Consider the following 20,956-nt stretch of genomic DNA (forward strand, 5'->3'; position numbering starts at 1 on the left):
CCCAATTAAGACAATGCTTGAAAAATACTTATCCAACAGAAAATAAAAATGCTTGAAACTGGAGTTGATGTGCAAAGTTCTCATATTTTTTAGAATTTGCAGTTTTGTAAATTCGCCTGCTTTTACTCCACTACTTTTAAAATAAAAGATGTACTCGTACGCCATTCCATTCCCCGTAATGTAACGTAATGCCTAAACTGGGGAGCAAAGTTGCGATATTTTCGGGTTTCCGGTCGGAGTCGTTCGTGAAAGTGAGACGCAGGTCATCAGGAAGTCTTAATATGGGCGCACCGGAAGTGTCTCGAGCTGCCGTCTGCAGACGTCAGCGTCACGTGATGGCGTGTCTAACTTCATTCGCCAACATGCAGAGCTTTAACTACACCACTTAAGTAAAATAAATGAATAAATAAAAAAAATCTCTAAACTCGATTGATTCACTTTTTTAACACTTATACTTCTAATCCAGGGTGTCACTCGGCTTTATGAATTGGGGGGCTGTGAGTGAGAATTATTCATCTTCTTATTATTATTATCCACTGATGACAACTCTGCTCCTGTTTTATGGTGTGAATTAATGCATAAAGTTCACCCCATAACCTCGGTTGTCTTTGCGCAAACAGCCAAGAGCTTCACATTGATATTGTGAAGTCAGGGTCTTTTTTTTTTTCCTCTCTTTTTTTTTGGGTGGGGGGCAAAACGGTTGTGGTTTATCCCTGCTTAGTCAAGATTTTTTGGGTTAAAAAAATTTGAGGGCTGGGGAATAAAAATCGAACTCAGCCAAATTGACTTAAAAACTGAGTGGATGTGGAAGTTCCGCCAGCACCCCCACCCAAAAAAAAAAAAAAAAAAAAAAAGAAGTTGTGCCCAGAACCACGTTTGTGTCACCGGAACCAATGTTTCACACGGACATTTATTGCAGAAGGACGCAGTGCCACAGATAAACTTGACAGAGGAGCGTCAGTAAGTGATTTTTCAGCCACTCTTAGATGTGTCATGTCCATATAAAATGATTGAGTGGGCTGAATGGTCGTCAACTGTTTTTTTTTTTTTTTCCTTTTACCTAAAATGATAATTGCGATTGCGAACCATTCAGCCTTTAGCTGTCGCAAATTCTCAAACCAAATTCATACCATACACTCCGTGCCGACATGAGCAGTTTACGGATCAAAGTCCATTCCTCATAAATGAGAATAAAAAACATGTTAGTTAAAAAAAATAAATATATATATATATATATATATATATATATATATATATATATATATATATATGGGGGTGGGGCGATTATTAGTCGATTATTTGACGACTAATAAATCGGAGAATCGATTCTAAAAATATTCGATAGCGACAGCCTGAATAAATATATATATGCCGTATTTTCTCAAACAATCAAATCATTTAGGGGGCTTAAGAACATTTTAGCGGGGCTGAACTCCCCTAAAATATGTCTAACGACGCCACTGCTTTGAATACTCTTGGACTGGACATCTCATATCAGAAATGCACATTTGATACTTACAATGGGTAGCCGACAATTTCACGTCAAAGACTAGAAGAATATTCTCAAGAATATTGTTGAGGTGACTTCTACCAAAATTATTTTCTGTAGACTTTTGCCTCAAGCATTGCTTCCAGGTTCTTAATACAAGACTGTAAAAGAGACGTCATGAGTTTAAAATATGTATCAATTTAAAAACAAGGCTACTCCATGATATAAACACTGAAAATATCATTCCATCAATTTTCCGTACCGCTTCTCTTCACACGGGTCGCGGGCGTGGTGGCGCCTATCCCAGTTATCTTCGGGCGAGAGGTTGGGTACACCCTCAACGGGTCACCAGCCAATCGCACGGCACAGAAACAAATAACCATTCGCACTCACATCCACACCTACGGGCAATTTAGAGTCTTCAATCAACCTACCATGCATGTTTTTGGGATGTGGGAGGAAACCGGTGCATCCGGAGAAAAACCGCGCAGGCTCGGGTAGAACATGCAAAACGCCACACAGGCGAGGCCGGGATTTGAACCCCGGTTCTCGGAACTGTGAGGCAAATGTGCTAACCAGTCGTCCACTGTCTCCACTGAAAAAAAAACATCGAATCATACGAATGGACTGATTTGACTCACCAGAGCCGACATCCGAGAGCAGTTCCCCGACGTCCTGCTCGCCGCCGCGCGGCACGTCGGCGTCCGCTCCGTCCACGCTCACTAAACTTTGACTCACGGCTTGCGTGTTCGTCACGTGACCTTTGGCGGCGGCGCACGCCTCGTAACTGTAGACGTGCGGGAGCGTCCCCGCCGTCCCCAACGTGTCGCAGTAGCGCGGCGGGTAATACGGAATGACGGGGAGGTCGGAGCGGTACGGGACGCGAGACCGTCTCCACCTGTACACCTTGAGCGATACGATAAGCAGCGAGCAGGCGACGAAGAGGAAGGAGACCGCAACCAGAGCCGAGACCAAGTAAAAAGTCAGCCGGTCGTCGTCGTCCTCGCTAAAGTCGTCGGCGAACTCCGACCTCGGCACTTCGGGGAAGCCGTCCGCCAGCGCCACGTTCACCGCCACCGTGGTCCGAACGAGAGGGCCGCCCGTTGTCCTCCACGACGACGGTCAGTCTTTGTTTGACGGCGTCTTTATCGGTCACCTCGGCCGGACAGTTCGCATTTCTCCATTGTGGAGGCCCACCTTCAAACAGCGCCCCCCTGTCTGTGGCAAATTTGTGCTGCACTTTATAGGAGAGCCAGGCGTTCTGTCCGGAGTCCACGTCCACGGCCACCACTTTAGTCACCAGATAGCCCGCGTCTGCCGACGAGGCACCGTTTCGGCGTGCGGCGGGACCGGGTACAGGACCTGAGGGGCGTTGTCGTTCTGGTCCCCGGATCAGGATGCCCACGCTCACGTTGCCGCAGAGAGGAGGGGAGCCTCCGTCCTGCGCTCGCACCGCAAAGTCCAGCCGCTTCATCCGCTCGTAGTCGAAGGAGCGCACGGCGCTGACGACGCCGCTTTGGGCGTTCACGGACACGAACGAGGAGGCCGGCACTCCGTTCACGGAGGAGTCCTCCAGGATGTAGGAAAACGCGGAGCGTTCCGGCCCCAGTCCGCGTCTCTGGCTCTCAGCGTGACGACGGAGAGACACGGCGTGTTGTTTTCCACAACGGAGGCCTCGTACGAGCTCCTCTCGAAGACGGGCGCGTTGTCGTTGACGTCCGAGATGCGCAAGGTGAGAGTGACGCTGCTGGAGAGGGAGGCCACGCCCTCGTCACAGCACGTCACGCTGATGTTGTACTCGGCTGACCGCTCTCGGTCCAAGTCACTGTCTGTCACTAAACTATAAAAGTTATTTTCAGAAGTTTTGAGCGTAAATGGAATATTTTCATCGATAAAGCATTTTACAATTCCGTTGTCTCCCGAATCCAAATCTTCTATGCTGATAACAGTAACGACTGTATTGATTTCGGCCGTCCTCAGATATCACATTTGACTTGGACATAATGTTTATTTCGGGCTTGTTGTCATTTACATCTTGTACATCAATAATCAACTTGCAAGAATCTGTGAGTCCTCCCTCATCACTTGCAAGTAAATTAATTTGGAAATATTTGACGTTTCGAAATCTATATTTCCAATTAATGAAACCTGGCCATTGTCTTGATTGATCTGAAATATATTTCTGACGTTGTCCATGGTGTTTGTTATTGAATATGATATTTTAGAGTTCAAACCTCCATCTGCATCCGAGGCCGACACAGTTGCCACGATCGTCCCGACAGGTGAATTCTCAGTCACGGTTGCTTTGTACGTGTGCTGTGTAAAAACGGGCGCATTATCATTAGCGTCTAACACTGTAATAAGAATCAACATCGTTCCCGACATCCGCGGCTCTCCTCCGTCTTCCGCCGTCAACACGAGCGACATCTGCTCCTCCTTCTCTCTGTCCAAAGGCTTCTGTAAAACCATCTCCACGTTTTGATTTCCATCCGCGTTATTTTGCAATTTAAGAGCAAAATGATCCGATGGATTTAATTCATAATTTTTGAAGGTCGTTCATTCCAACATCCGGATCTACTGCCCTTTCTAAAACAAATTTGGCTCCGATGGTCGCAGACTCGCTGATTTTAAATTTCATCTCATTTTTTTCAAAACTCGGCGCGTTGTCATTCATGTCTGTAATCTGCACAGTGACGCTGTAAAACTCGATAGGATTTTCCAAAATGATCCTGAAATGCAGCGCACAAAGCGCGGTGTGTGCGCAAAGAGCCTCTCTGTCGATCCGCTCTTTGACGAGGAGGAGTCCTTTCTCTCGGCTCAGCTCGATGTATCCTTCATTGTTCCTGGAATAAATCTTGGCTTTGCCCGAAATCAAACGTGGCCTTTCCAGACCTAAATCTTGCGCTACGTCGCCCACGACCGACCCTCTGCTCATTTCCTCCGGAATAGAATAGCTGGCCTGGCCGTACGCTGCGCCGAGGGCGAAGAGAGACACAAACATCACCGCTTGCGCCTTCATTGTTCTGTCCAATTCTCCCGGCGGAGCTCCACTCTGCTGATATTCCACGCAAAAAAAGACCCTCCTCGCAGTCGAATGCCGGATGCAACGCACTCTCAATTGAAGGAAAACAGCTTCAAGGTCCAAATATATGGCCTATATTCTTCATTTGACAAGCACGTCGAACGATGCGTTCTCCTCCCGCGGCGTCGTCTCCGTGTTGTGTCGACGTTCCACGGGAGGCGCAGCTCCAATCCTGCTGCCACTCGTCAACTTTCTGGTCTACAGCGGCCCTAAGAGGCCGTTTTGCAACACTGCAGGCTTGGGACAGGGCTTGACTCCATTTCCACAACGTGACACCAAACCTGGTAGGTCTACTGTTTTTTTAAACGACATCAAATTTATGCGTCCCGAAACTGTAACTTAGCGATATTATTCCATGCACAAGCTGGCACATCGTCAAGGCGACGGAGTATTGTGCTCAATTTCTCTGGACGGAACACAACATCAAAATCATTCAAATACAATTAGTCCACTATAATTTTGATGTAGTAGGTTGCTTTTTTTTTTTTTTTTGGTTTGTTTGTTTGTTTGTTTTAAGGACTAAGACGTGTACATATATCGACACTAGGAGCCGTTTTCGTGGAACGAGCGCTCAGGTCAGCTGAGGTAAGCACGGCCGTTGCTGAAGATGCTAAGCTTCCATGCTATCCTGTTCATATTAAATGTTGTTTGCTACACAACGTATGCTTTGTTAAAAAAAAAAAATAATCAAAACCAGACGGAGCTATGGAAGTGTTGTTGAATGTTTAACACCACTGTCAGATGTCTTTTTATACTGTGCCGAAAGTAAGTGAAACGCTTGCAAAATGACGATTAGCACGTAGCTAATCACGGCGCTAGCATGGTTCGTCCATTGCCAGTGCTAATAGTGAAGCTCGCTAAACTAAATTGCTGTCGTTGAAAATTGAATTTATTTCATTTTGGTTCAAAAATCCACTGACACGATTTGAAATAAAAATGCGCGTCAGTTACAAGGGTGTTAAATTGTCTTCATGCAGATTTAGAAGCTGCTAAAAGCATAAATAGTCCATTTTCAAGGTTGGTCATTTCATTTATGCGACAATAGAAAATGTGAAATGTGAATCCATGGTGAATAGTTTTGTTTATACAACAACACTTATGTATTTGTGTGTGTTTGCCAGATCATTGTGCAATGATTTGCATATTGCATATTCTGTGTTGGTTCTGAATGGAAGACATTTTGAGGATTGCGAGTCATTTGATTTGAGGTCATGGTGATGAACAATATTGACTGAACTTGACCTCCATTTTCGAGGACTGTTTGTGTAGCTGTAAGGGAGTTGGGGGGCGGGGGCACGTGCCCCCCAGGCACCCCCGTTTTTGCCGCCTCTGCGCACACGTAAGTCAAAAGGGCCGAACACTTTTCCACTTATTTTTGTTTCAAGAGCCGAATTGAAGTTTGATTTTCATACGTCGCATTCACTTGGCCAAGTTGTGTTGAAGGCAGCGAAGTTTCCACTGTTCAACTTGCAACGACTCGCTTCTGTCGAGTCATGTCGACAATCACGTCTTTTCAACCCATCTTGACATGTTTGCGTTTTGCCCCCCCCAATAATATTTATATTTATTTTGAGTGTCATCGCCCAGGTACACGATGTCCAAATGGACATGCTCCTTTTCAATCACTTTCAATCGCATCATTTTAAAACGCAGTCACTTGACAAACACGAAAATGGCAAAGCGGCAAATGTCAAATTGAAAGCGACTGTCCATGCTTGTTTCAAGAGATATGTGGGTGGGCCACAATTTCCGACAATCAGTGGTTTACTGTCCGCCAAATAACAAGACGACACGTTAACCTTCCCGAGTGCACGACATCCACAACCTCCAGAAGGATTTTTTACTCAGCAAATTAACGTTCGGGGGATTTTCTTTCAATAGCTGACCACGAAACCCATTTAAACATAATCCAAAACAAAACAAGAGTTGTCATGTTTTAAGTCAACACTTCCTACCAAACTGCAAAGTTTTCAAGACTAATATATCCACGACCGTAGAAGAGCATCTGATTTTAAGAGTCACATTGAAGGACAAAAGAAAACCTCAGCCTCTCCAAACCCCCGAAGAGTTACTGCACGTCCAAGCAGCTTGAAAAGAACAATCAAAATGATCACACCTCCCACTTTCAGCAGCCAATGAGATGATATTTCATTGAAAACCATCCAGCCCGGCAGAGACCGCGGGGAACGGAGAAAACAACATGAATACTTTAAAACAATATCAAAACGTTGCCACAGTTTGCAGCACAGAACAAGGATTTACTTCCATCCTATATGAACACACGGGCTCAAATGGAGAAGAAATAAATGAGTGATCGAAAAGCTGTCCTTGGTCCTGAAACTACAGGCATGTGCATGATGTTTGTCAGGAATCAAAAGACAAAAACCAGAACCATACCTCTTGCCTTTGTGCCTTCCTGCTTCGTGAAGGTAACAAGATGCTTTGAAACATGAGATGTAATCTTCTAATGCAAAAGGTAACAAAGCGCGCAGTATTAAAAGTATGTTAAACTAACCTCTAGTGGAGAGTCAAGTTCGTCCAGGATGTTCTCTTCCCTGCGCAACTTGTGCACGGTGCCTGTAGAACTTGGGTCCACGAGCAGCACGTTGCGACCGGCAGCTCTGTCCAGTTTACAGTCGCTTTTTGCCGAGCCGGCGGTGGCGCACGCCTCGTAACTGTAGACGTGCGGGAGCGTCCCCGCCGTCCCCAACGTGTCGCAGTAGCGCGGCGGATAGTACGGAATGACGGGGAGGTCGGAGCGGTACAAGACGCGAGACCGTCTCCACCTGTACACCTTGAGCGATACGATAAGCAGCGAGCAGGCGACGAAGAGGAAGGAGACCGCAACCAGAGCCGAGACTAAGTAAAAAGTCAGCCGGTCGTCGTCGTCCTCGCTCAAGTCGTCGGCGAACTCCGACCTCGGCACTTCGGGGAAGCCGTCCGCCAGCGCCACGTTCACCGCCACCGTGGCCGAACGAGAGGGCCGCCCGTTGTCCTCCACGACGACGGTCAGTCTTTGTTTGACGGCGTTCTTTATCGGTCACTCGGCGGACAGTTCGCATTTCTCCATTGTGGAGGCCCACTTCAAACAGCGCCCCCCTGTCTGTGGCAAATTTGTGCTGCACTTTATAGGAGAGCCAGGCGTTCTGTCCGGAGTCCACGTCCACGGCCACCACTTTAGTCACCCAGATAGCCCGCGTCTGCCGAACGAGGCACCGTTTCGGCGTGCGGCGGGACCGGGTACAGGACCTGAGGGGCGTTGTCGTTCTGGTCCCGGATCAGGATGCCCACGCTCACGTTGCCGCAGAGAGGAGGGGAGCCTCCGTCCTGCGCTCGCACCGCAAAGTCCAGCCGCTTCATCCGCTCGTAGTCGAAGGAGCGCACGGCGCTGACGACGCCGCTTTGGGCGTTCACGGACACGAACGAGGAGGGCCGGCACTCCGTTCACGGAGGAGTCCTCCAGGATGTAGGAAACGCGAGCGTTCCGGCCCCAGTCCGCGTCTCTGGCTCTCAGCGTGACGACGGAGAGACCCGGCGTGTTGTTTTCCACAACGGAGGCCTCGTACGAGCTCCTCTCGAAGACGGGCGCGTTGTCGTTGACGTCCGAGATGCGCAAGGTGAGAGTGACGCTGCTGGAGAGGGAGGCCACGCCCTCGTCACAGCACGTCACGCTGATGTTGTACTCGGCCGACCCGCTCTCGGTCCAAGTCCCCGTCTGTCACTAAACTATAAAATCCATTCAAAGACGTTTGTATTTTAAAGGGCGTGTTATCGTCTTTAACGCACTCCACTTTTCCGTTATTCTCCGAATCCGGATCACTCACACTTAACATCGCAATAACGGTATTAGGAGGCGAGTCTTCTATTATGCGGTCTGATTTGGAAACGACATTAATGTGAGGGCGATTGTCGTTCATATCGATGACGTCAACCACCACCTTTGTGGAATCAGACAGGCCTCCCTTGTCGACCACCTCCACATCCATTTGATAGGAAGTGGCCTTTTCAAAATCGAGCTCACCTGCCAGGGTTGATGACACCACTTTGCGGGTTAATGTGAAAAATATCAGACAGAAGGCGTTTGCTGGGCGATATCAGGTATGATAGGTCACCATTCGCGCCGATGTCTCTATCAGAAGCACTCACGGTCGTCACGCTGGTGCCCTTGGGTGCGTTTTCGGGTATTTTGGCTCTATAAATACGTGTTGCGAACGTGGGCGCGTTGTCATTCGCATCTAACACATTAACAAATATCTGCATCGTGCCCGACAGCTGCGGCTCGCCTCCATCCATAGCAGTTAATAAAAGCCTGATATAATCCTGCTTTTCGCGATCGAGAGGTTTCTGCAGCACCATTTCCACCTTTTTACTTCCATCTGCCTCATTCTCGAATTTTAATGCAAAGTTATCAGCAGGAGTGAGTGTGTATTGCTGCAAGCCATTCGTCCCTATGTCCAAATCGATCGCTTTCTCTAATATAAATTTGGTCCCGATGACGGCCGACTCGCTAATTTCAAAGCGTTTTTCAGCGTTGGCAAAACTGGGCGCGTTGTCGTTGATATCAGTAATCTCCACCGTGACGCGGAACAGCTCCATTGGGTTTTCCAGAATGATCTGGAAATGCAAAGCGCACGGCGAGGGTCTCGCCGCACAAAGCCTCCCGGTCTATCCGCTCCCGGACAACCAGGACTCCTCTTTCTTTATTCATGCCGACGTACTCCACACTGCGGCCGGTGTACACACGAGCCTTGCCGGATTTTAGCCTCTTGAGCTCCAAACCTAAATCGTGCACGACGTTCCCAACCGCAGAGCCTTCGGACATTTCTTCAGGGATGGAATAGCTGACCTGGCCGAGCACGCAGCGAAGGCACAGAGCCGAGAGGAACAACAGTACTTGCCGTCTCATTGTGTTGACCGCGGAGCTCGTTTTCCGTCAGCAATTCAAATCCAACAATCGCGACTCCCTGACCAAATGCGCCTCGAACAAAAAAAGGCAACACTCCAAAGCAAATTCAATCAAATCCAATCCGATCACGAGTCCTGATTCCTCACTGTTCGCCTCCTGAACGACGACTGCTCAAAATGTGCGATGAGCAACGCAGCAGCACGGAAGGCAGGGACAAAGAGTAGACAGGAAAAAAAGAAATACAGCAGCTACTCAATCTCAGCACGCATGCCGACAGCGCCGCTTTGAGATGAAAATTAGAAAGTACAACGGGAAGTTAAAAAAAAAATCATAATAATCACCCGCCACCAAAACAGCAGCCAGGAATGAAAGAATTCAAACTCAAATTATGAGAACTAAAGCAGAATTAAAGCTCGAATATGAATGGAGTAAAATGCGCATCTTATAGAAAATGTATGTAGGATTCAATTCAGTGATTAGCGAACAGATGACTTGCAGATAACATAATGATGTCACCGCAGTAGAAAGGGGCGTTGACGTCACACCCCACAGAAGGTCACTTCTGCAAGCCAACCGCTGTCCGTGGTGCTGGAAGTTGGACACTTGCCTCAAAGGCCGAACATGACTCTTAGGATTTGTGGATGCTCTTACACTGAAAGCGTCAGAGGTGTAAAAGTGCGCGTGTGCAAAAATAAAAGTAGTTCCGCTTTTGCACTAACGATGGCTTGTGTGTGTGTGTGTGTGTGTGTGTGTGTGAATTATTCCTCCAAAAAGTGTAACATACAAACACGGTCTTTCGTGCCCTCAAGATGTCAAGTCTAACAGGTCATGGGCACAGTAGGGAAGTCGGAGGCCGGTGGAACCGAAGCGCTTACGCTTCGATGGAGATGAAAAGAACTACGAGTTACGGGAGACAAAGTTTGTGGGACACCTGCGCTTGCAAGGCCTCAAGGCAACCGCGGTCAGTGCAGCACAAGATGACGGTGACAGCGATGCTGAGAAAAATGAAGCAGCACACGCCCAACTAATTCAAGTTTTGGACGACCCGAGCCTCTCGCTGATTATGAGAGAAGCAGCGGATGACGGAGGGAGAGCGTTGCAGATACTGAGGGAGTACGACGCAGGCAAAGGAAAGCCACGGGTGATTAGCCTTTATACGGAGCTAACTTCGCGACAAAAAGCAGTGTCGCGGATTATGTTATTCGCGCCGAACCTGCAATTACCGCATCGAGGAACGCTCGAGAGACCCTGAGCGACGGACTACTGATTGCAATGATATTGAAAGGTTTACCGGACACCTTCAAGCCATTCGCTATCCACGTGACGCAAAGCGACAAGACGATGACGTTCGGCCAATTCAAAACAAAGAAACAAAAAATTCAACACCCACTCAAATGATGACAACGTGATGAAGGCGAGTGGAAGGCTGGGTGAAACAGAAAGAAGTTAAAAATAACTCTGAAGTAACTTGCTATAACTGTCGACAGAAAGGCCACAAAGCACGGGAACGCACGAGTGAACCCCAAGAAAATACCGATAAACAATGGCGCACTTTTTGCAAGAGCTCGACTCATCGAAATGCAAATTGCAGACAAATTAAGAGAGACGATATGAAAAAAGCAAGCGATGCCGATGCGCACACGCTTGCATTCAAGATGAAGGCTTGTCAAAGTTGTGATAAGACACCCAAAGTCGATACGAGCGCAACCACACGCATAACAACACACATTGGCAAGTTTACGAAGTTTGATGAAACGTTCACGCCGGGAAATCGCCGCGCCGTGCCGGCTGATGGATCGAGGACAAGCGGCGTCGCACGCGAGCGAGAGGGGCTGCGGAGGTCTACCTCAGGGGCGTCAACGGTCGCAAAGTGAGGACAACGCCGACGAGAGCGCTGGACGTAGCATCGCATCCGGGAAATAACGCGTTCGCATTGACCGCGCTGCCAGAGGGTAAACATGCAGGCGGGTTTACACAATCAAAGAAAAACCAGATGAGACTGAAACTGATCAGGCTAGATATGTGGCAAAAGGATACCATCGGGTGCAAGGAAGAGATTACGAGGAGACATTTACTCCAACTGTAAACATGACATCTGTACGTACTTCGATGCAACCGGCAGCTCAACATGACATGACGTGACCAAATGCGACAAAGGTGGGAGAACAGTTCGGAAACTGACCGAGTCATGATATGGATTGAAACAATCCGCAAGAGATTGGAATAGGGTGTCACACGACCACCTCACTGAAAATGACTTCGTGCCGAATTCAGCAGATCACCGTGTCGACAACAAACAGACAAGCAACCAATGGATAATTCGAAGCGTTTGGGTCGATGATCTCATTATTGCTGCCGCTGATGAGGACGCTCTTAACAAGGTAAAGGCGATGCTGAAAGGAAAATTTAAGATGAAGGATCTTGGGAAACTCCAAACATTTTCTTGGGATTGACTTTTCACAGGGCGGCACGGTGGCCGACCGGTTTAGAGCGTCAGCCTCACAGTTCCGAGGACCCGGGTTCAATCCCCGGCCCCGCCTGTGTGGAGTTTGCGTGTTCTCCCCGTGCCTGCGTGGGTTTTCTCCGGGCACTCCGGTTTCCTCCCACATCCCGAAAACATGCATTCATTGGAGACTCGAAATTGCCCGTAGGCACGACTGTGAGTGCGAATGGTTGTCTGTTTGTATGTGCCCTGCGATTGGCCGGCAACCGGTTCAGGGCGTACCCCGCCTCCTGCCCGATGACAGCTGGGATAGGCTCCGGCACGCCCGCGACCCGCGTGAGGAGACGCGGCTCAGAAAATGGACGGATGGATGGACTTTTCACAGAACAATGGGTTCACGACGAACCGAACGAGATATATCACAAAAACACTGGAACGATTCGGTGTGTCTGATCGCGAGGCTGAGGGCGACACCGTGCGAGCAAACGCAAAACCTTGACAATGACAGCGCACCTATGAATCCGAGAAAATATCGTGACGTGGTAGGCAGTTCGATATATGCGGTGACATGTACAAGACCTGACCTAAGTTGGATTGTCAGGAAACTGTCACAATACCGACAAGGCACCAACAGAACAACAATGGAGAATGACGAAATGAATCAAATATTGTGTTACGAGAAAAGAGAGAATCATCTTGAGCTTGGAGCATATTGCGATGCTGGACTGGGCAGCAGATCAAGGCGACAGACGAAGTACGACAGGGGACTGTTTCAGTTGAACTGTTATTTGGTGGAAGTCCAAAAAGCAGTCAACGCTTGCTTTGTCCTCCTGTGAAGCAGCATACAAGAAAGCGTGGATCTTGTACGACTTCGAAAAGGGACGGCCATGGGAGGTGCATATGCACCAGGGACAATATTTGAAGACTGGTAAATTAGACTCGTCAAACAATAACATGATACAAATGCATGCAAACTTAAGACGTGGAGAAGGCACTTGAATGAAGAAGATATATTTTGTTAAACAATAAACGAGTGTTTGCCATTTATCGTCTCACTCCAGACAGCTGGAGGTCACAGACAGCCGGCAGCACAAAGCGGACTTGAGGAAGCCTGCGGTGATTTGATTTGAGGGGGCACGGAGTTCGTTCGAGGGTGCCGTGCCCCCTCTTGCCCCAGCGTATAACCGGACCCGATTCGAACTTCGACGCAGACACATTACGTCGAGACATCCTCACGGCAGCGTATACACGTACTGTGATGAGGCATGCAACCGATACGCCGTGACCCTGAAGTCTGTCGAAAGGATGAGTAACACATACGCGGAAAAAAGGTGAAACATCTGACTCACCAGAGTCGACATCCGAGAGCAGTTCCCCGACGTCTGCTCGCCGCCGCGCGGCACGTCGGCGTCCGCTCCGTCCACGCTCACTAAACTTTGACTCACGGCTTGCGTGTTCGTCACGTGACCTTTGGCGGCGGCGCACGCCTCGTAACTGTAGACGTGCGGGAGCGTCCCCGCCGTCCCCAACGTGTCGCAGTAGCGCGGCGGATAGTACGGAATGACGGGGAGGTCGGAGCGGTACGGGACGCGAGACCGTCTCCACCTGTACACTTTGAGCGATACGATAAGCAGCAAAGAGGCGACGAAGAGGAAGGAGACCGCAACCAGAGCCGAGACTAAGTAAAAAGTCAGCCGGTCGTCGTCGTCCTCGCTAAAGTCGTCGGCGAACTCCGACCTCGGCACTTCGGGGAAGCCGTCCGCCAGCGCCACGTTCACCGCCACCGTGGCCGAACGAGAGGGCCGCCCGTTGTCCTCCACGACGACGGTCAGTCTTTGTTTGACGGCGTCTTTATCGGTCACTCGGCGGACAGTTCGCATTTCTCCATTGTGGAGGCCCACTTCAAACAGCGCCCCCCTGTCTGTGGCAAATTTGTGCTGCACTTTATAGGAGAGCCAGGCGTTCTGTCCGGAGTCCACGTCCACGGCCACCACTTTAGTCACCAGATAGCCCGCGTCTGCCGAACGAGGCACCGTTTCGGCGTGCGGCGGGACCGGGTACAGGACCTGAGGGGCGTTGTCGTTCTGGTCCCGGATCAGGATGCCCACGCTCACGTTGCCGCAGAGAGGAGGGGAGCCTCCGTCCTGCGCTCGCACCGCAAAGTCCAGCCGCTTCATCCGCTCGTAGTCGAAGGAGCGCACGGCGCTGACGACGCCGCTTTGGGCGTTCACGGACACGAACGAGGAGGCCGGCACTCCGTTCACGGAGGAGTCCTCCAGGATGTAGAAACGCGAGCGTTCCGGCCCCAGTCCGCGTCTCTGGCTCTCAGCGTGACGACGGAGAGACCCGGCGTGTTGTTTTCCACAACGGAGGCCTCGTACGAGCTCCTCTCGAAGACGGGCGCGTTGTCGTTGACGTCCGAGATGCGCAAGGTGAGAGTGACGCTGCTGGAGAGGGAGGCCACGCCCTCGTCACAGCACGTCACGCTGATGTTGTACTCGGCCGACCGCTCTCGGTCCAAGTCCCCGTCTGTCACTAAACTAAAAAACTTTTTCGATGTACTCTTCATCAGAAAGGGCAAGTTTTCGTCGATAAAACATGCAACATGGCCATTTTCTGCAGAGTCAGGATCTTGCACATTCAATATTGTGACCACAGTCCCTGGTGTGGAATTCTCTGAAATCGAGCTGGTTTTTGACATGACATTTATAACTGGGGCGTTATCATTTGTGTCAGTTACTTCCACAATAATCCGACATGAATCTGTCAGCCCTCCATCGTCAGTAGCTTGTACAAATATTTCATAGTGATGCACCTTCTCGTAATCGAGGCTTCCAATTAAAGACACCAGGCCTTTTTCTCTATCAATTTGAAAAAGAACAGGGACGTCATCCACTGTGTTCGTTATCGAATAAGTCACTTTCCCATTTGAGCCTTCATCTGCATCCACGGCACTCACGGCGCTTATGGAGATGCCTTTTGGCGCAGTCTCCATCACAGTGACGCTGTAAACCTCCTGCGTGAACACAGGCGCGTTGTCGTTTGCGTCGAGCACGTCAATTTCGACACGCATTGTTCCCGTCAGCTGTGGATCACCGCCATCAGCCGCAGTGAGAATTAAAGCGTGATGGTCTTTTGCCTCCCTATCGAGCGTTTTCCGCAGAACCATCTCCACACTCTTGCTGCCATCCTGCTGATTTTGTAATTTGAGGTGAAAATGATCCGTCGGCTTTAACGAGTAGCCCTGCAATCCGTTCACCCCGACGTCGAAATCCGCAGCTCTTTCCAGCACGAATTTTGCTCCAATCACAGCCGACTCGCTTATCTTGAACGTCATCTCCCCCTTTTTAAAAGTGGGCGCATTGTCGTTCATGTCGTGGATTTCGACGGTCACCGTGTGGAATTCGATCGGATCTTCCACCGTGATCTGCAGATGTAACGCGCACGGCGTGGTTTGTCCGCACAGCGCCTCCCTGTCGATCCGCTCTCGAACCACGAGCGCTCCGCTGTCCGTGTGCAGCTCCGTGAAGTCTGCATTGCCCTCCGTGTAGATGCGAGCTTTCCCAGATTTCAGCCTTTTCACATCCACGCCTAAATCCCGCGCTACGTTTCCAACCAGAGAGCCTTTGCTCATTTCCTCGGGAATGGAATAAGTCACCTGCCCGAGCACCCAGCCGACGAAATACGCCCAGACGAACAATAGCACTTGCCGCTTCATTGTTCCACTCGACGTGCGATGCTCCAAATTAGAGGCAAAGCGCGTTTGGATTCCTCTCATCCAAATCGCGAATCAAAAAAGACAAATATCTCCGTTTTGCTTGAGAGGGGAAAAAAAAAAAAAAAAACACCCCAAAAGACTGGAAGAGCGAATATGTCCGCTTTCCGTCCTCGCTCTCTTGATGTGATGTGGATGTGGATCTTTGTGTGCTGGGATAGCAGATAAATGTTGGGGGAATCTCTGGTCAACAGCGTCCCTCGGAGTCCAAACACTTGTACTGCAGGATATTACAGATTCAAGTCGGCCCACTGCAAAACGAGGGGCCGTGTGTGCATTGAACGTCGCCCCGAGAACTCATCATGATACAGACGGTGCAAACAAACAAACGGATCTTATTGTCATTGATTGCTGGTTATTTGCTAACTCTGAAGGGATTTGGGAACCCCCCCCCCCAAAATAAGATATCTTCGGAATCAGCTAAATATGGCAGATCATCATCAAGTTGAGGACGTTTAATCCACATTGGAAAAAGAAATGAATCTGAATATCCAAACTACACTAAACTAAGTATGAGGCAGGAAAAAGAGGGCGGGCGGCGGCTTTATGGCCTGGGTGGAGGAAAATCCGAACCTATTTGAATGATCTGCCAACTCATTCATCTTTGTCAGTATCGCAGGGGCTGGGACTGCAAATAATAATAATAATCATAAAAAGAATAATTTCTCTGCGTTGTCTGCCATTGTTCCATGCAATGTTGTCATTTGACTGGATGTGAACACGGAGGAGCTGAATGACGTCTTTACGGAGGGGATTCTTTTTCATGACTTCAGGTTATATCGGCACATATCTGACACTTTGCAGGCAACTCAAGACAATAGTTGGTGATTGAGCAGAATGTAACTTCCGATCTGATGATGTACGGAAAAATATCAAATCCCAACTTCCCCGTTTGATTTCGGGTGAACTAAGTGGCAAGCCATAAAAAATGAACAGTCGTCAATTGGATGCAAATAATACTCCTCAGTTCTCACAATGACTGCATAACTAAGAAAACAAAATGTCTGCCATGTTTACGTAGTGTGTTGAGGCAGACTTTTTTTTATTTTTTTTTATAAAGTGTATCCAGTGCTCGAGAAGATCATACAGGAGCAGTAAAATTCTCAAGTTGCGGGGAAAAAAATGTAATTGAATGCATTACAAAATGAAAATGCAAAGAAAATCAACAAGGAAATTGAGAGTTTGGGCCAACGTTAGAATCAAAGAATATGACAATTGTTGGATTCGACTCGAAACAATGATTAAGAAGACCACAAACTGTGTACGTTCAGAATGAAGCGGCGGAAGAAAGTTTACGCCTGCAACTACTTTGCTTATGCATCACCAAAAGGAAGTAAAGATTCAAAAAGCTGAAATATTCTGGAGGCGATGCAACTTCCATGCACCCACCAAAAGCATCTGCGGTGACTGTAAATAATTGAATATTTCGCTTCCAGAAAGACAATGTGAGGACAGAGTGAAGTCGGTCCAGTCAAAAATGAGCACAAACTGTATGATTTCATAACTGGACTGCAACTGGAAAAATCAATAACTTCAGCGTCAATCAATCCATTTTCAAAGGACTGCCTCCTGCCATGAAGAAGTCGCTTCAACAAAAGCTTTCCAAACTTTAACGACTTCAGTGAGCAAAACGACGACGGCATGAACAAGTGAAACACACCAAAAATCACCAACTATGTGCACAGTTCATGGAAATATCATGATGCAGCTTTGAAAACATTACCACCCAAAAATTAATGCACAACTTTTGTCATTTGAGACAATTTAAACATGGGATTAGACAGTAATTGAAACCATCTATTCGGGGAAACGAGAGGAATAACAATAAGAAAAACGTTTTAAATTGTTTGCACTTGTATAAATTCTGAGCCATTTTCAGTCCCTGAGAATTGAGTTGAACACCTTTATAAATCTACCGAATGTGTTTTATATCAACAACTGAATAAACTGATGGTGCCTTCTGTCCCTGACCATGGTTCCGATTCCCAAGACATTGTTGGCATGGTTTAACCACATTTTGCAAAAGGAAAATGGGGAATTCTAACCTCAAGTGGAGAGTCAGGCTCATCCAGGATGTTCTCTTCCCTGCGCAACTTGCGCACGGTGCCTGCAGAACTTGGGTCCACGAGCAGCACGTTGCGACCGGCAGCTCTGTCCAGTTTACAGTCGCTTTTTACGGAGCCGGCGGCGGCGCACGCCTCGTAACTGTAGACGTGCGGGAGCGTCCCCGCCGTCCCCAACGTGTCGCAGTAGCGCGGCGGGTAATACGGAATGACGGGGAGGTCGGAGCGGTACAAGACGCGAGACCGTCTCCACCTGTACACCTTGAGCGATACGATAAGCAGCGAGCAGGCGACGAAGAGGAAGGAGACCGCAACCAGAGCCGAGACCAAGTAAAAAGTCAGCCGGTCGTCGTCGTCCTCGCTAAAGTCGTCGGCGAACTCCGACCTCGGCACTTCGGGGAAGCCGTCCGCCAGCGCCACGTTCACCGCCACCGTGGCCGAACGAGAGGGCCGCCCGTTGTCCTCCACGACGACGGTCAGTCTTTGTTTGACGGCGTCTTTATCGGTCACTCGGCGGACAGTTCGCATTTCTCCATTGTGGAGGCCCACTTCAAACAGCGCCCCCCTGTCTGTGGCAAATTTGTGCTGCACTTTATAGGAGAGCCAGGCGTTCTGTCCGGAGTCCACGTCCACGGCCACCACTTTAGTCACCAGATAGCCCGCGTCTGCCGAACGAGGCACCGTTTCGGCGTCGTGCGGCGGGACCGGGTACAGGACCTGAGGGGCGTTGTCGTTCTGGTCCCGGATCAGGATGCGAACGGCGGCCGCGGAGCTCAGCGGAGGGGACCCGGAGTCGCGGGCGCTCACGTTGAAGTCGAACGACTTGATTTGTTCGTAATCGAAGGATCGGAGCGCTGCGGACGACGCCGCTCTCCGGGTGGACCGAGACAAAAGAAGACACGGCCGCTCCGTGAACTTCTTTCTCCTCCAGGAAGTAAGACACTCGAGCGTTCCGGCCCCAGTCCGCGTCACCGGCACTGACGGTCAAGACGGAAAAAACCGGGAGGGTTGTTCTCTGCTACGGTCTTCCCGTATTCCGACTGACGGAATTCGGGCGGGTTGTCGTTCACGTCGGATATTTGAACGTTGACGTTTTGACTGCTAGACAGCGGCGGAGAGCCTCGGTCGGACACTGTTATGGTCACGTTATATTCGGGGACGCTTTCCCGGTCTAAGAAGTTTTCGGTCACTATGGTGTAGTAACCTGCTAACGAAGACTCGATTTTAAACGGGACGTCAGCGTTAATGGCGCACTTGACAACACCGTTGCCGTCGGCGTCGTCATCATTCACGTTGAAAACAGCCACGGTTGCACCTGGGGGAGAATCCTCAGGTATGGACTGAGAAAAGGACATCAACTTGATTGTGGGGACGTTGTCGTTCTCATCAATTATGTTGATGAAAACCTTACACGTGTCTGTAAAGCCTCCGTGGTCAAGAGCATGGACGTTTAACTCATAACTCTGTGATTTTTCAAAATCTAGTTGACCAATGATTTTAATCTCTCCTGTTTTAACATCTACACTAAAAAGGTCTCTCTCATCTTTGGTCATATGAGGAGTGGAATAAGTGACGTCACCGTTGAGGCCCGCATCAGCGTCGCTTGCACTCACAGTCGCGATCAAGGTTCCTGCAGGTGAATTTTCTCGCACATCGACCTTGTAAACAGGTTGAGTGCACACTGGCGCGTTGTCGTTGGCGTCCAGCACAGTGATTTGAATTCTCGCCGTCCCCGATCGATGTGGCTCACCGCCATCTGACGCAATCAACATGAGTGTCAGGCTCTCCTCCTGTTCTCGGTCTAAAGGCTTCTCTAAAACCATTTCGATAACTTTTCTCCCATTTGGTTGGTTTTGTATTTCCAATTTAAAATGATCTAAAGGCTTAAGAACATATTTTTGAACGTCATTAATACCAACATCTGGGTCATCCGCATTCTCGAGTGAGAAACGCGCCCCGGATGCGACACTTTCGGCAATTTTCAAATGAATTTCCGACTGAGGGAAGGACGGACTGTTGTCATTAATGTCCACGACCTCCACTGTCACGCGATAAAGTTGGATGGGATTTTCTAAAATGATGTCGAAAGTGAAGCTGCAGGGCGTCGTCTTTCCACAAAGCTCCTCTCGGTCGATGCGCTCTTGAATGACAAGTGTGCCTTTGTCTCGCTTTAAATCCACATACTGTCGGCCTCCTTTCGTAATAATACGAGCTTTACCTGCTCCTAGTCTGGCCACATCCAAGCCCAAATCTCTCGCAATGTTCCCCACGAAAGAGCCTTCCGCCTGCTCCTCCGGTATGGAATAGCGAGCCTGTCCGCTCACGGAGCGCAGCTCACAGAGACAAAGAACGACAAACAGTGTGCGCCATCGGCCTCTGACAGCGCGCATCCACAGACGGTCCATCGCGGATCCGAAAATATCCAAACACCTTGAAATAAAAACCTCGGTCGAATGTTCCCAAATCAAACAGGAGAATCCACGGAAAACGTTCCTCATCGAATGGCGAGCAGAGCGTCGTCTTTCTCGTCTGCGAAGCTCGAAAAGGAGTCCGAGAGGAGGACTGCTGCACGGACGAGTTTCCTTCCAATTCAATGACGTAGCACGAGCGGCGCTCAGAGCATTTTCGCGGAACTGCACCTCCACGTGATTGCCAAGGGAAACTCGGTGTTGTTTTGTAATCTGTTGCCGCTCGATAACAAAAAGGCAATAAATAGCAAGACAGGACAAAATAATCTACTGATATTGCTCAAGGAAGCGGTTTGGTTCCATTCATTATAACATTATATCTTAGATTGCAATGTGAAAAGATGCTAGAGATTATGTTAAAAATATTGACCTCGAGGTGATTTCAATATAAATAAAGATTGATTTGAAAAATAGATTGAAAAACTCAAGTCATAATTCACGTTTTCTGACTTGAACAAATGTATCCAATATGTAACCAAGACTATTGTCAAACATAAACCAAAGTTCTTCGAAGATGAATAAACGTTGAGTGCGATTCCAGAGACGAGAAAAAGCAGGAAGAGTGCAACAGCTGCGACAACTTGAGGTGCGCCTGAATTGATGTCAGCTCCAAGCATTTCCAGCACCATGGACAGCGACAATCAACATCCAGCTCAGCACAGTTCAGTTGTGACCCAAAGTTCTTTACTTTTCATTGTCCTTCATAATCATGGCTAGAAAACCATGATTA

The 20,956-nt window shown here is 48.9% G+C and overlaps 4 pseudogenes; all 4 read right to left on the reverse strand.

Annotated features, from left to right (window-relative positions):
• Positions 1-1,639: 1,639 nt before the first annotated feature.
• LOC133408147 (protocadherin beta-16-like) lies at positions 1,640-4,514 on the reverse strand (annotated as a pseudogene).
• A 2,293-nt stretch (positions 4,515-6,807) lies between these two features.
• On the reverse strand, positions 6,808-9,692 carry LOC133407518 (protocadherin beta-16-like; annotated as a pseudogene).
• A 2,709-nt stretch (positions 9,693-12,401) lies between these two features.
• LOC133407510 (putative protocadherin beta-18) lies at positions 12,402-15,718 on the reverse strand (annotated as a pseudogene).
• A 1,855-nt stretch (positions 15,719-17,573) lies between these two features.
• LOC133407513 (protocadherin beta-16-like) lies at positions 17,574-20,189 on the reverse strand (annotated as a pseudogene).
• Positions 20,190-20,956: the final 767 nt, after the last annotated feature.

Source organism: Phycodurus eques, chromosome 9, assembly GCF_024500275.1.
Source record: "Phycodurus eques isolate BA_2022a chromosome 9, UOR_Pequ_1.1, whole genome shotgun sequence".
In the NCBI taxonomy this organism is placed as follows: Eukaryota; Metazoa; Chordata; class Actinopteri; order Syngnathiformes; family Syngnathidae; genus Phycodurus; species Phycodurus eques.